Raw genomic sequence first — 13,250 nt, forward strand, 5'->3', positions numbered from 1 at the left:
TGAATCACAGGATGTTGAGCGCCCCTGCCGCAACTCGAACCCGCTGCCCCAGCTTCGAGGTCGACCGCCCTAGCCATTAGACCACATCCTCTCCCCATGTCTGTCATGGACTGCAGCACTTATTGTGCAACCACAAGTATGACAAAACAAAACATGACTCCCAGTCTGTGATTGCAGACAAGCAGAGCGGGTAGTAAACTGCTGACTCAACTTTGCCCTTTAAACCAATGACAAAGCCCAAACCTACCTTTTTAATATTTATAAGTCACTACTAAGGCAAGTCTACTGAGCCTTAAAGGAATGGCACATTATATTAAAAAGAGGACTTGTTGTTTATGACTTTACATGTCCTGACAGTAAAACACCCACATTGTTATTTTTACTGTGGAAAGACTAGTAGCCCCATTGGCGAATATTGAGTTACATGATGACAGCTCAGCAGTGTTAACTTCCAAATGGGACTACTAAATATAATATTACAAGGTATCAAATGTATCGTTGCAATAACCCTGACTACTTGCTCAAGCCGAATTTAACATACCTATTAGATAAATGGCAACTTCAGGAGGAACTTTAAGGTTGTACACAAACTGCTGTCCTTGAGACGCCCTTCTATTCCATGGGCGTGACTCGCATAAAGAGGAACAAATTACCTACAGATTGAAGAGGTGTGACCTCTTTCAGGCAGGTTGGCCAAAGTGGGTATTAGCCAAAAAGGCGAGCTTCAAAGGGAAAACTGCCTTTGAATGGCAAATGGTAGACACCCAATGTAGGAAGCTAGCTCTGTATATACTATGACAAAGTAAGTTATAGTGTGCACAGAGTCCAGTGGTTCCCCAAACGTATAGGAGAGGCTAAATTAGATAATCACTAACAGCTCTCTTTGTGGTAGTGTGTAAGGATGGGCGCAAAATCCGTTCCGCTCTGGGATTTTGCGAATTTTCGGTAAATTCGCGATCCGCAAACTCCCGCGAATTTGCCGAGAAATCGCAAATCCGCGAGCGGCGGATACGGGCCCGGGGCAAAAGTTGCAGCCTGGCCTGTTGTAACTATTTTACGATGGCGCCGGCAAGCTGCCGGCGCCATCCTAAAATAGTTACTAAGTTAGCTTCAACAGGAAGCTCTAATAGATAAAATAAAGCAGGTGTTCGATTTTATCTATTAGAGCTTCCTGTTGAAGCTAATTTAGTAACTATTTTAGGATGGCGCTGGCAGCTTGCCGGCGCCATCGTAAAATAGTTACAACAGGCCAGGCAGGTGTGCCTTCTTCCCAAATCTACCATCGAAAATCAGCTGTGATGCTGGACAGAGGCCTTTGCATCCTTTTAAACACACAAGAGGCATGTGCACTCGCATGGAAGCCCCGCCCACACACTCGTGGTGTGCACCGTCTTCCCGCCATTGACCCACTATGATGGACAGCTCACCTAAGGGACCCCTGTGACCTTTGGGGCGATTGCATAGTAACACACACATGGTCGCTGGAACTAGTTGAAGCTCAAATGCAGTGACTCATTCATCAGCCCAAAAAACAATCGTGCTCGTCATCGAGGCTGGGCAGGTGTGCCTTCTTCCCAAATCTACCGTCGAAAATCAGCTGTGATGCTGGACAGAGGCCTTTGCATCCTTTTAAACACACAAGAGGCATGTGCACTCGCATGGAAGCCCCGCCCACACACTCGCGGTGTGCACCGTCTTCCCGCCATTGACCCACTATGATGGACAGCTCACCTAAGGGACCCCTGCGCCCTTCGGGGCGATTGCATAGTAACACACACATGGTCGCTGGAACTAGTTGAAGCTCAAATGCAGTGACTCATTCATCAGCCCAAAAAACAATCGTGCTCGTCATCGAGGCTGGGCAGGTGTGCCTTCTTCCCAAATCTACCGTCGAAAATCAGCTGTGATGCTGGACAGAGGCCTTTGCATCCTTTTAAACACACAAGAGGCATGTGCACTCGCATGGAAGTCCCGCCCACACACTCGCGGTGTGCACCGTCTTCCCGCCATTGACCCACTATGATGGACAGCTCACCTAAGGGACCCCTGCGCCCTTCGGGGCGATTGCATAGTAACACACACATGGTCGCTGGAACTAGTTGAAGCTCAAATGCAGTGACTCATTCATCAGCCCAAAAAACAATCGTGCTCGTCATCGAGGCTGGGCAGGTGTGCCTTCTTCCCAAATCTACCGTCGAAAATCAGCTGTGATGCTGGACAGAGGCCTTTGCATCCTTTTAAACACACAAGAGGCATGTGCACTCGCATGGAAGCCCCGCCCCAAATCCGGGGATCCGCAAATACGCAAAATCCACCGATTTTGCGGATCCACGATCCGCAAATCCGCAAATCCGCGGATCGTGGATCCGCAAAATCCGCCCATGCCTAGTAGTGGGGTCAAACAGTTAGGCTTATCAAGAGGGCGTGTTAAGCATTTATTGTATTCACTCAATCAAGACTGATGGCAGACACTCAGAGACAGAATCCAGACCAATTAAGTAAGTATAAAAAAGGTATGCTTATGTTTTATTTCTACAACCAAGCAGAAATTGGTACATGTAAGTGAAATATACTTCAAAATGTAAAACTTTACAAGGAAATGCAGTTATGGTTGAAATTGCGATCATTACAGGTTTGTATTTGCTTTTAAAACATTTTAAAATACATAGAGATAACTTTGGAAAACTGTTAGATTATGTTTGGATTACATATTCCTAGATATCTCACTGGGGATCTTACAATACAAAGGTAAGTAGGAACTTTTTGGTTTAAAGCACAGTTACTTTTCTTTCATATAAAACACAGTTCAACACAGAACATTTTTGGAACAAAATCTCTTAATATTGGTTCCTATAAGAAAAAGAATGTTGACAGTTTACAGGTAACTAAACAACCTGCAAGTATAGCTATCGCACCACCAGCAGCACTAGGGCTGCCTGTCAGAGGTGCAGTTCCTCGGGACTTGCTCGATGCCAGAATGGTCCACCTCCAGGCTGCTCCAAATCTGATTGTCGTAATGACACAGATTGTTAGAGTGGCCATGTGGGGGAAAGGGTGTTGGGAAGGGAACAGCTGGGAAGGAGATCTGTAACAAAATATTCAAGACGTAATGCTAATAGTCTAATTGGAATTTCCTACAACATATTCTGTCTTTCAGTAAGATAATCACCTGTATCCCCTATGATTTAGTTAGATGGCTTGTTGTTAGTGGTGGAACTACAAAGAAAAAATCACAAAGAATACACACAGGGTTAAAGAGATCCTTACACTATATATGGCCCTGTACATAGACTACAACAGTAATATCTATTTTTAAACAAAAAGAAAAGAACTGTGACCTACCTATATTTCTACTACTAAAGTGTCATATTCCAAGCTGTTATATTGTTTAGTTGAATGGGGATGAGAGCAGGACCAGCCTCGCAACCTTCTCACAATTAACTTTGAAAAAATACGATGAGATGAACTCTCCCAAAAATTGTCCTTGTTAAAGTCCTGCAACTTTCCTTAAGGTTAACTTGCAATGAATATCAAGTTCAAAAGTGTCTGAATTGTGTCCTTTATAGAAATTTTTCCATGAGAAACAAGTTCAAGTTTCTAAATCAGGCCAGAACGTAAAGTGTTCAAAAATTATTCAAAAGCTTTCATCTTCAAAGATAAAAGAAAACTGAAACACTCTTACCCAAGTCTTCAGTGAAAGAGGCACTGGTGCTCGAGTTATTCTCTGGGTTCATTCCGTGGCAGTCAGCTCTACTTTTTCTGCATCGGAGGGAAGATGGATTCTTGATGTCAGACTCCTTTGCTCCGCAAGACAGGAGAATAACGAGCGCGTGCATCAGGGTGTGGTTCCCTTTTATAGAGGGGAATTGCTCAGAAGCACGCAGAAGGACGTCTGTGGGGAAGGGGCGTGGTGTGAGTGCAGCTTTGAGTATAATGGCTGCTGAAATGAAAATAAGGCAATAATCATACTTACAAAGGAAAGGGCAATAACAAGGCCAGAACTAAAGTACGTAAGTCCTTTCTCCAGAACTCAGGAACAGAAGCGCAATATACAACAAGTCATTTTCACTGGGACATAAATTATACAAGCTTCTTTTGTGTAGTTCAGCTTTAATGACAAACCTACCAATAAAGTGAAGAAGGGGTGACATGATGCATTTTGCCGCATGCTTTGCGGACTGGAGAGTCTTTATAACAGGCGTGTCTGCCACAATCAACGCCTAAGTGGAGAGATGTGACAGCACCCCTAGACCTGCACCCCTTGACCATGACACTGCCTGCTGCAGAGTGCAGAGGCCCAATGTTAGCCAATGGGGCAAGGGGGCACTCTCTTTGGGGGCTGCTAACGGGCAAGCCACTCGGTCTTGGGAGCGAATCTCCTAGGGTTAAGGTTATGGCAAAGGGGGTCCCAGTTGGCACCAAGTCCACACAACCAGCAGTGCAAGGGCGGCAGGGGGCAGGGTGCTTATGAAGGGTCAGGAGCCCAATGCAATCCTATAGAGGTTGCCTGTTTGGGATTTTGGCTGCAGGCTCGGTCCAATAAGTCGTACGGGAGGAACCAACAGATGGGCAGGTAAGCTGGACAGCTCAGGGATGTAGGTGCACCTCAGGTCCTTTGTCCAGGGCTCATTGTGCAGGGGTGCCTTTTGAGTTCGGATTTCACCTTACCGGGTCACTCCCTTTTGGGGAGGGATCTCCATGCAGAGGCTGCAGGCAACGTCGGGGAGTCCTGGAGGGGTCAACACACAGTGGACTCGGACTCTGGAGTGCTGGGGGAATGCACTGGGACCAGGGGGCCACTTGGGCTCAGGCTGTAGGCGATGGGTGCAGAGGTAGTTCCAGGAGTCGAGTGTCTTCGCCTTCAGCTGGCTAAGAGTCTGTCTTTGGAGTTTTCTTCTGAATAGAGATGCTGTTCACACTGGATTCAGTCTTTGTGGAAGGCAGTCATTCCTGCCAGCGGTTCTGGAGGTTGCTGGCTGCAGGAAAAGTTGACTTTTGGCGCAGGAGCTCTGGAAACCAAGTCAGTTTTTCTCTACAGTCTCCTCTGCTGTGTGACTTCATCCACCCTTCTTCTTTGTTGGTTGCAGGATTCTAAGGAGGCAAGGTTCAGGGTCACCCCTAAATACAAAATGTAGGGGCATGTAGGTTGGGACAAATAGGTCCCTTCATTTAGGTGAGTAAAGCCCCTATTATCCCACCCTTCAGTGGAAGGGGAGATGGGCCTCTCTCCAATTGGCTGGGTCCCCTCATCTTCAAGATGGAGGAGAATGAGATGTGTGCTTCACCTGGCCTCCCCACCTGAGGGGTAGGATTGGCAAAGGTGGGCTCAACGCAGCCCCCTAACTTGTTTTTCCAGTCTTATCTCCCACCCAAAGTGGGAGGTCAGAACTGGTGGGAGCCAGTTGCTAGGGGCATTTTCAATACGTTGTAGAACTTTACATAATGACAAATTAAAAGAGTTAACAGCTTACATACAAACATGTGTGCATTTAAATCCAGTACTAGAAGTTTTAAGAGAAGTAGACTCTGACAATAGTGCCCATGTATGTAAGTATAGGAAAAACAAGAAATGTTCATTTGTAGTATTAAAAAGAAAACAACAAGGCAGTAGGCCTTTTACATCTATGCACAAGGATCTGTTACAACATCCTCATATCCACTCCTTAGGGGTCAATTACGATCCTGTCCAGAAGGGCTCTGAATTGGGTTTGGACTTGCCAAATCCGATTCGGTACCCTTGTTTCATACAGGTTAAGCCTTTTGGAGCCAAATCGTGCAGCTCTACGGACAGGGTTTCTGAGTGAGCGATTACGATGACCGATTCTGATAGCTGTTCCTATTCAGTTTGCATGGAACGAAACAGCTTTGGGGGCCGGTAGCATGCCCCCTTCACCCGAGGTACTCCGAATCGGGCCAATGGGGGTACGCAAGGGACCCACCTTTCCTACCATGTACAGTGTGGCGGGCACTAAGGGGTGTCTGCCACAGGGTGCACGAATTTCCCCAGTCACCCCTTTCTTCAATGGGTGCCTGTGTTCTTGTTCTGAACACAGGTTCCCGTTGAAGTCAATAGCAGTACGACCCAATTGTATCCAGAAGCATCCTGACGCATCCAAATTGCTCGGTCGGATTCCCCCAATTTGAGTCATCCAGAAATCATTCCGGAAAAGATTGGGTAGCTTTCAGAACGGGATCGAAATCGCCTCTTAGTAAAGAGATTCATCAACTTAAAGAACACCTTCAGAGTCCAGTAACAGTACACTTCTGCTTCCAGAATCCAGTTAACTCTCCTTTGGCAGGTTGACTGTATGCCTGCCTTTGATCCTGTACAGAAATCTCCTGCCTTTTGGCTATATTTGCACTATACATATACCACATTCATGCATTCATTCATACAATTTATGTACATCTGTTAAAAAAAATCAACATAGACTTATTTTCTGAAGATAGCCAATGGCAGGAGCTCCTGGGCCAGAGATCACTAAGATTGTGCAAATCCCGGAAATGCCCCATCCAGAAGCGGAGGCCTTGTAGAATTGGAAAAGGATATTAAATATGTTATAAGGAGTTGTATATTGCCTGACTGCGATGACAATCAGCGAAGCAACAGAGGCGAGACATCCTCAAGACGAGGTGAACACTCCATGAGAGGAAGCCATTTGGGAAGGACACATAAGGGAGTCCCATATACATGCGGCCTAGTACCCCAGGGACTGCTGGAGCTCACATGGAGAGCCCGCAGTGACGCTGTGCTGATCACCCTTGGAGCCTTTACCCACTGACAGCCCATGCCCACAGTGATACGGATCACCCAAGGAGCCTTTTACTTAAGCCTGGGCGGACTTCGCAAAGTTCCACATAAAGTGCAGAAAAATCCTCAGCCGCGCTATGCGAAGGTCTGCAAGTGGTGGAGTGTGTTAGAAAAATGACGTTTACAGTAATTGTTAGCACTGGGTGTTTGTCCGCCCTGTGAAATGATCGTGAACGGCACCATGCACTGTGCAGGCAGGCGCTGCTTCCTTTCTGCAACTCAAATAGATTTTCTACTCGAGCGGCAGCTTTCTCAATGCATACAGTCAGTTTCTCTACATCAGGGGTCACGAGCATATGTGGCCGCCCGCATTGAGAAAACTGACAGCCCGCGTTGAGCAATCTGGCCTCGCGGGAAGGTGGATTTTCCTTGCTTGCGCTCACCAACTCGATATTGACGAGCACGAGTGAGGAAAAAACTCTGCTTACCTTCGTGGAGTTTTTCAGAACTCCGTGAGTTCTGCATAATGCTGAGTGCAGAAAACTCTGCAAACTCCCTGAGCTAAGCGGAGTTCACCGCCCAGACTTAGTTTTACCACTCTTGCTGCCCTGAATTAGAGCGCTACAAATGTACAGGCTGCAGAGTGTGCAAGGAACTACCAGAGACTGCAGGAACAGCCTGCAATGATGCTGGGGAGATGTTTGACCACACCCCTCTGCCTCAGAAGGGAGTGCTACTAAAAGGAGGTTTCCGAGCTGGAGAGATATCTTCTAATGAACAGTACAGGGTTTGGTTGAGGTTTGGAGACTTCCCTCTGAGTCTCTAAATACCAGAGACTGAGGGAATGCTCTGCACACCGGACTGTGTGCAGCGCGGACATCCTTTGGGTGGTGCACTGTGGCGATGGTTGTCCAAACGCAGAGCAAGTGAGGATAATGCCGGCAGACATGAAAATCAACTGTGAGCAGCCAGGGAGGAACAAGGGGGAGAGTGATACTTAACACCGACAGAGGCTCCCTGTCTCCAGACTGAGGAGGAAGGGATGACCCACTCCCAGCACTTGATGAAGGTGAGAAAATCTGGGGCCATTTTTGAGCTTATTTCCTCCAGCCTGTTAATCAACATTGCTCCCTTAGCCACCAAAATGGCTGACCCCTAAACAAATGGTGGAAGACAGAGGACGGAACTTTCCAGGAGGGGTCAACATCTTTGAATGGTGCCCTTTAGCTTGCCCCTGGAAGAAAAATAGAGATAGAAAGAGGACTCACATACGTTTGGGGGCGGCCAATGCAGCAAAAACCGAGCGAGGGCGTGGTTCATCCAACTTAAGATATTGGTTTACAAAATTGTCTGCCTCCATTGTCACCTTTATCTGCTTGCTTATTATTTGATGGCTTACCTTTATCTTCTTGTGTTTTATCCTTTCCAATGGAACATACGGGCAGATTCATCAATGTCCCGTTTTGCGAGTCCTTAATAGCGATTATCAAGGAATCACTATTAAAGATTCGCAAAACGGGATTCATGTAGAAATCGCAAAAATAATTGCGATTTCTACAGCTTCCTTATTTGCGATTAGCAAATTGCTAATCGCAAATAAGGAATGACTCCCCATTCATTCCTATAAGGATGCGATTTCAAGGGTGCCAGGGGAGTCCAAAGGACACCCAGTAGCACCCCTGAAATGTTGATTGACACTGGTGTTGCGCACACACATGTCCAAAGGAGTGTGTAACATACAACTTAGAAAAATGCACTAAAGTGCATTTTTCTAAGTTTTCGCTATTTACCACGAAGTCAGACTTCGCGGTAAATAGGGGCCAAAAATTGCAATTTCGCAATTCTAAAATGATTCATGAATTGCATTTAAGGAATCTCAAATAGAGATTTCTTAAATGCAATTCCTCGCAATTTAGCGATTTCGCATTTTGCGATCTTTGCATTTGGGATGATGAATCCCAAATGCAAAAATTGCGCTCGCAAAGGGCCAGATTCTGAGAATCTGGCCCTTTGCGAGCCGGATTTCCTTTCATGAATCTGGCTGATAGCTTCTTTATCTCCCATTTGTTTTGTGACTTGTAGCCTTGAAGTCTTTATCTGAGGCAGTCATATTGCAAAAAGGAAACCTGGATAACCACTCTGCTTATTTCAAAGACCCTTTTTATCACAGTTTGAGGGGAAGTTAAAACATGTCCTCCGGCACGAGAGCCGACTGCCGGGGGCCCCGGGGTCCGGGGGTCTGGCTCCATGTGCCCGCATGGCCCGGGACCTCCCGCATGAGTGTAGATTGCTGGGGGCCCCGGGCACTGGGTCCTCTCCTCGTCATGGTCTTGGCTCTGACCGGGCTTCCGATATCTCGGTTGCCCCAGGCCCCCTGCACGAGAGCCGACTGCCGGGGGCCTTGGGCTCCGGGATTTCGATCTCCTGTGCTGGCGCGGCCCGGGGCCTCCCGCACGAGTGTCGACTGCTGGGGGCCCCCGGTGCTGGGATCCCCCCTGTCGAGACTATGGCTTCAGCCAGGTTCCCGAGCCTCCCGTGGCCCCAGACTCCCTGCACGAGTGTGGACTGCCGGGGGTCTTGGGCTCCGGACCTGGATCCTGTCTCGCAATAGCGAGAGGGGATGCCCCCACTGAGTCTCCCACTTTTAGTTTAGATTATATTACACTTAGGGAAGTTGAACTGGCAATTGAGAAACTGCTCCCAAACAAGGCCCCGGGTCTAGATAAGCTCTCTGGAGACCTCTTCCGCTCTCAGCCAAAAATCTGGGCCCCATATTTGATGGTTCTGTTCAATGCTGTCTTACAGGGCTTCCCTGTACCGGAGACGTGGCTGGGAGCCGAGATCGTCCCAATTTTTAAAAAGGGCTGTCCGCTCGCCCCATCAAACTATAGACCAATTAGTCTACTCGATACTTCCCAGAAGCTGATGGGCCGAATCCTGCTGGAAAGACTACTGGGCTGGATGGAGGAAAACAAAATCTTGACCACCCTCCAAGCCGGTTTTAGATCAGGGGTCTCGACTTTGGACCAGATCTTCCGACTCCAGGTCCAATTCTGGAAAACTGCAAGAGTAGAGGGTGGCAGCCTCTACCTTGTTTTTGTGGACCTGCGGGCCGTATTCGATCTGGTCCCTAGGGAGAGACTCTGGTAGGTGTTGGAGGAACTTGGTCTCCCTCCTCATTTACTAGATGCCCTAATCCGGCTTCACACGGGGAACTATGCCCAGGTGAGGTGTGGGAAAAACGGGGAACTATCCGATTGCTTCCCCGTCACTCGGGGAGTACGCCAGGGTTGCGTACTGGCCCCTACTCTCTTCAGCCTATATGTTAACGGCCTGATTGATAGACTCAATTGTGTCAGGGATAACGATGCTCCACGCCTGGCCACTGGTAGGGTGCCCGCTTTGATGTTCGCGGACGACACCTTGTTGTTGTCGCGGACATCTACGGGCATCCAGCGTGTTTTGGACGGGTTTGTTTCCTTCTGTGCCTCACTGGGTTTGGAGATCAACTTGGAGAAAACCAAGTTTATGGTCTTCAACCCCCTGAGACACACCCGCCCAAACCCCACATTGAATGGAACTCCACTTGAGCGAGTTAGGACTTTTATATATCTGGGGGTGACTCTGACTGAATATTTTACATGGGACCAACAAGTCTCTAAATCCTCCTTGAGACTTGCACAGATTATGGGTGGCATAGGGAGATTCCATAGTGCCTCAACTTTTAAACCAGTTACCCCTGCCCTAGAGTTATACAAAACACAGGTGAGGTCTGCTGCTTTATATGCTGCTGAACTCTGGGGACACACTAATGTATGTAATCTAATGAAAGTCGAGCACTCTTTCATGCGACATTTGTTTGGTCTTCCACAAAGCACGCCCCTGCTACCATTACGCCTGGACCTGGGTCTGGAACCTATCATTGATCTGGTGGCAGCTCGACCTCTGCTCCATTGGAGAAGGCTCTGGTCTGTGCCAGAGCTTGAACCGTTTAGAGCAGAATTCAATACTATTTGGGGGCAGTTAAGGAACAAGAATATACCTTGGCTGGTACACGTTAAGACTCTCCTTTACCAAATTGGTCTTCCCCAACTTTGGGATACACCGGAGGTCAGTTGTTTGAGGATGCAGAGGACTGTACTGGTGGCAGCTGTAAAATCCCATCACCTCAAACTGCTACACTGCTCTAGGTAGATTGTCCACTGAGTTCCTCATAACAAAAGTTGAATACTGGACGGAGGCATTTTTGGACTTGGTGCAGCCGCCACTGGCAAGAAAACTATATATCCAATTGAGGCACGGCTCCTTACCGGTTGGGGCATTCACATCCAGATGGACAAAAACGATGAAGGCTAATTGCCCTGCCTGTAATCACGTCAGGGAAGACATTACACATATCTTCTTTTTTTGCCCAGCATACAGCAAAATCCGGAAGTGTTGGATTACCCCATTATGCAAAAACCTGGGTTTTAGACATTGTGTACACGCCTGTAGAGTCCTAACCTATGACACTGCCCCTCCCATTGTTTTTGCCGTTTCCCGGTTTTTATTCGGCATGTGGCAAAGAAGAACTGTATTTATCCATAAGGAATAATGGACTACTGTTTTTATGTTTTTCTATTCCTTTGATAACCAATGTTTAATGACTTTTTAATTCTGAAGTATTTATGTTTTATCATCTTGCCTGTACATATTTTATTGCACTTTTATGGTCATCGACCGAAATAAAGTTATCAAAGTGAAGTTAAAACATGTACACAAACCTGGCTATGATCTGGTCCTCTTTCCTAATAAAGGAGTCAACACTGGCTTCACTAACAAAGTAACATGTCGGGCCACATCAATTCAGATGCTTCCCCTCTGTCCCTTCAGAAATTACTCCCTCAGAATCAACTACCCACCTGACGTATACAAAGATAGAACAAACAATTTCAACCACAACATTCTAAAACTCTCAAATCAAACTCCTATTTTTACTTCTCAAAAGGAACCAATAAAATGATATGATCTTCCACACGAAATGCACAGCAAAATGGAGGAATACATTATTACCTCAAGGCAGTCATCACCACACAGAACATCTCCTATGGTCTCAGACTCATAGTATCATCTGCCCCCTCACTCAAAGCAAAAGTTACCATCTCAATTTTAAAAAAATGGCAACATCCATATCCAAGCACTGGGCAATAACCGGCAAGCATTTGACTCTCTTGTTAGTGACCTAAAAAGGCAAGTTGAGAACCAAAAACAAGAAAACTCTACTCACATGGAACCAGGGTACTTAAATTATTATAAAAAACAATGGATCCTGTGGACTAATGCCAACTTGATCTTGATATAGAAATGCACAATGGCAATGTAATGGGTTAGATGTGATATCAAAAGGAGAAGTAGTCGAACACACCCTAAATTGGTATGTCATGAACAATCATTTATACAGTTTTTGAAACAAAATACACACATGGTATTTAAATATTACCCTAACAATAGTGAATGGTGTCCCAGTGAAAAATGGAGCCTATAACAGTGGTTACATAATTGTGACATATGTACAAAGTTTCCTATAAATCATAAAGACAACCTTTAGGAGATATACAGTAAATAAACTGCGCTTTATACAATGATAAGTTCTGGTTTTAAATGGTTCGCTTTTGTAAACAGGCAACAGCATTTCAACCCTGTGTGCAAAGGGAGGGATAACGTCAATATGTGGCTCTGATGAAGCAGCTGAGCTTGTAAATGGAGAGAACAGTTAGTGTAGTACCTGAAGGATAGTCTGTGCAGCCTTGTGTAGAAGGTATAGCACAGTGAGTGTAGTGAAGAAATAAATACTCTCATGGGTCCCAGTCTAGCGATGAACATGTGAAAAAATAAAGAGTGTTATTGTCAGAACTATAAATGCTGCCTTTGAACCTCCATCTACCACCCAACGTATCGAATCCGCCATTTCAATTAATGCTGATTAATATAGCTGGCCCAAAGCCGGATTGAGACTCCTGTAGAAGGTCTTTAGACTCAATGAAGCCGGCCAGTTGTTAATAGCCTAGTAGTTACGCAGCTCCAATACTGGACCCTCTCATTCCCCTAGATTTTACCATTTTACATCTAGACTGCACATTGAGGCGGGGGTCTCACTATGATTTACAAAAACTCCTTTACCTTAAATTCACTCTCTCTAGACGATACGTCATCGTTTAACCTCTTAGTAGCTGAAATCAAGCTAGAACAGAAACTTTTTGCAAATACGCTCCTTCTATACCATCCACCAAGGAACAACACAGTTTCCCTGGAGAAACTTATGGAAAAGATCACAATCAATGCTACTTCACTCTCTAATGCAATATTATTTGGAGATTTCAACCTGCATTGGAACAATGACAAAGACCACACAGTGGCTGCACTCAGTAACCTGCTCCGGCGCCTCAACAAGATTCAAGCATACAACGACCCAACCTGCAAATAAGGTGCCTCACCTGATATCGTGGTACAGCAAACAAAT

This window comes from Lissotriton helveticus, chromosome 3_1 (genome assembly GCF_964261635.1).
Source record: "Lissotriton helveticus chromosome 3_1, aLisHel1.1, whole genome shotgun sequence".
Classification (NCBI taxonomy): Eukaryota; Metazoa; Chordata; class Amphibia; order Caudata; family Salamandridae; genus Lissotriton; species Lissotriton helveticus.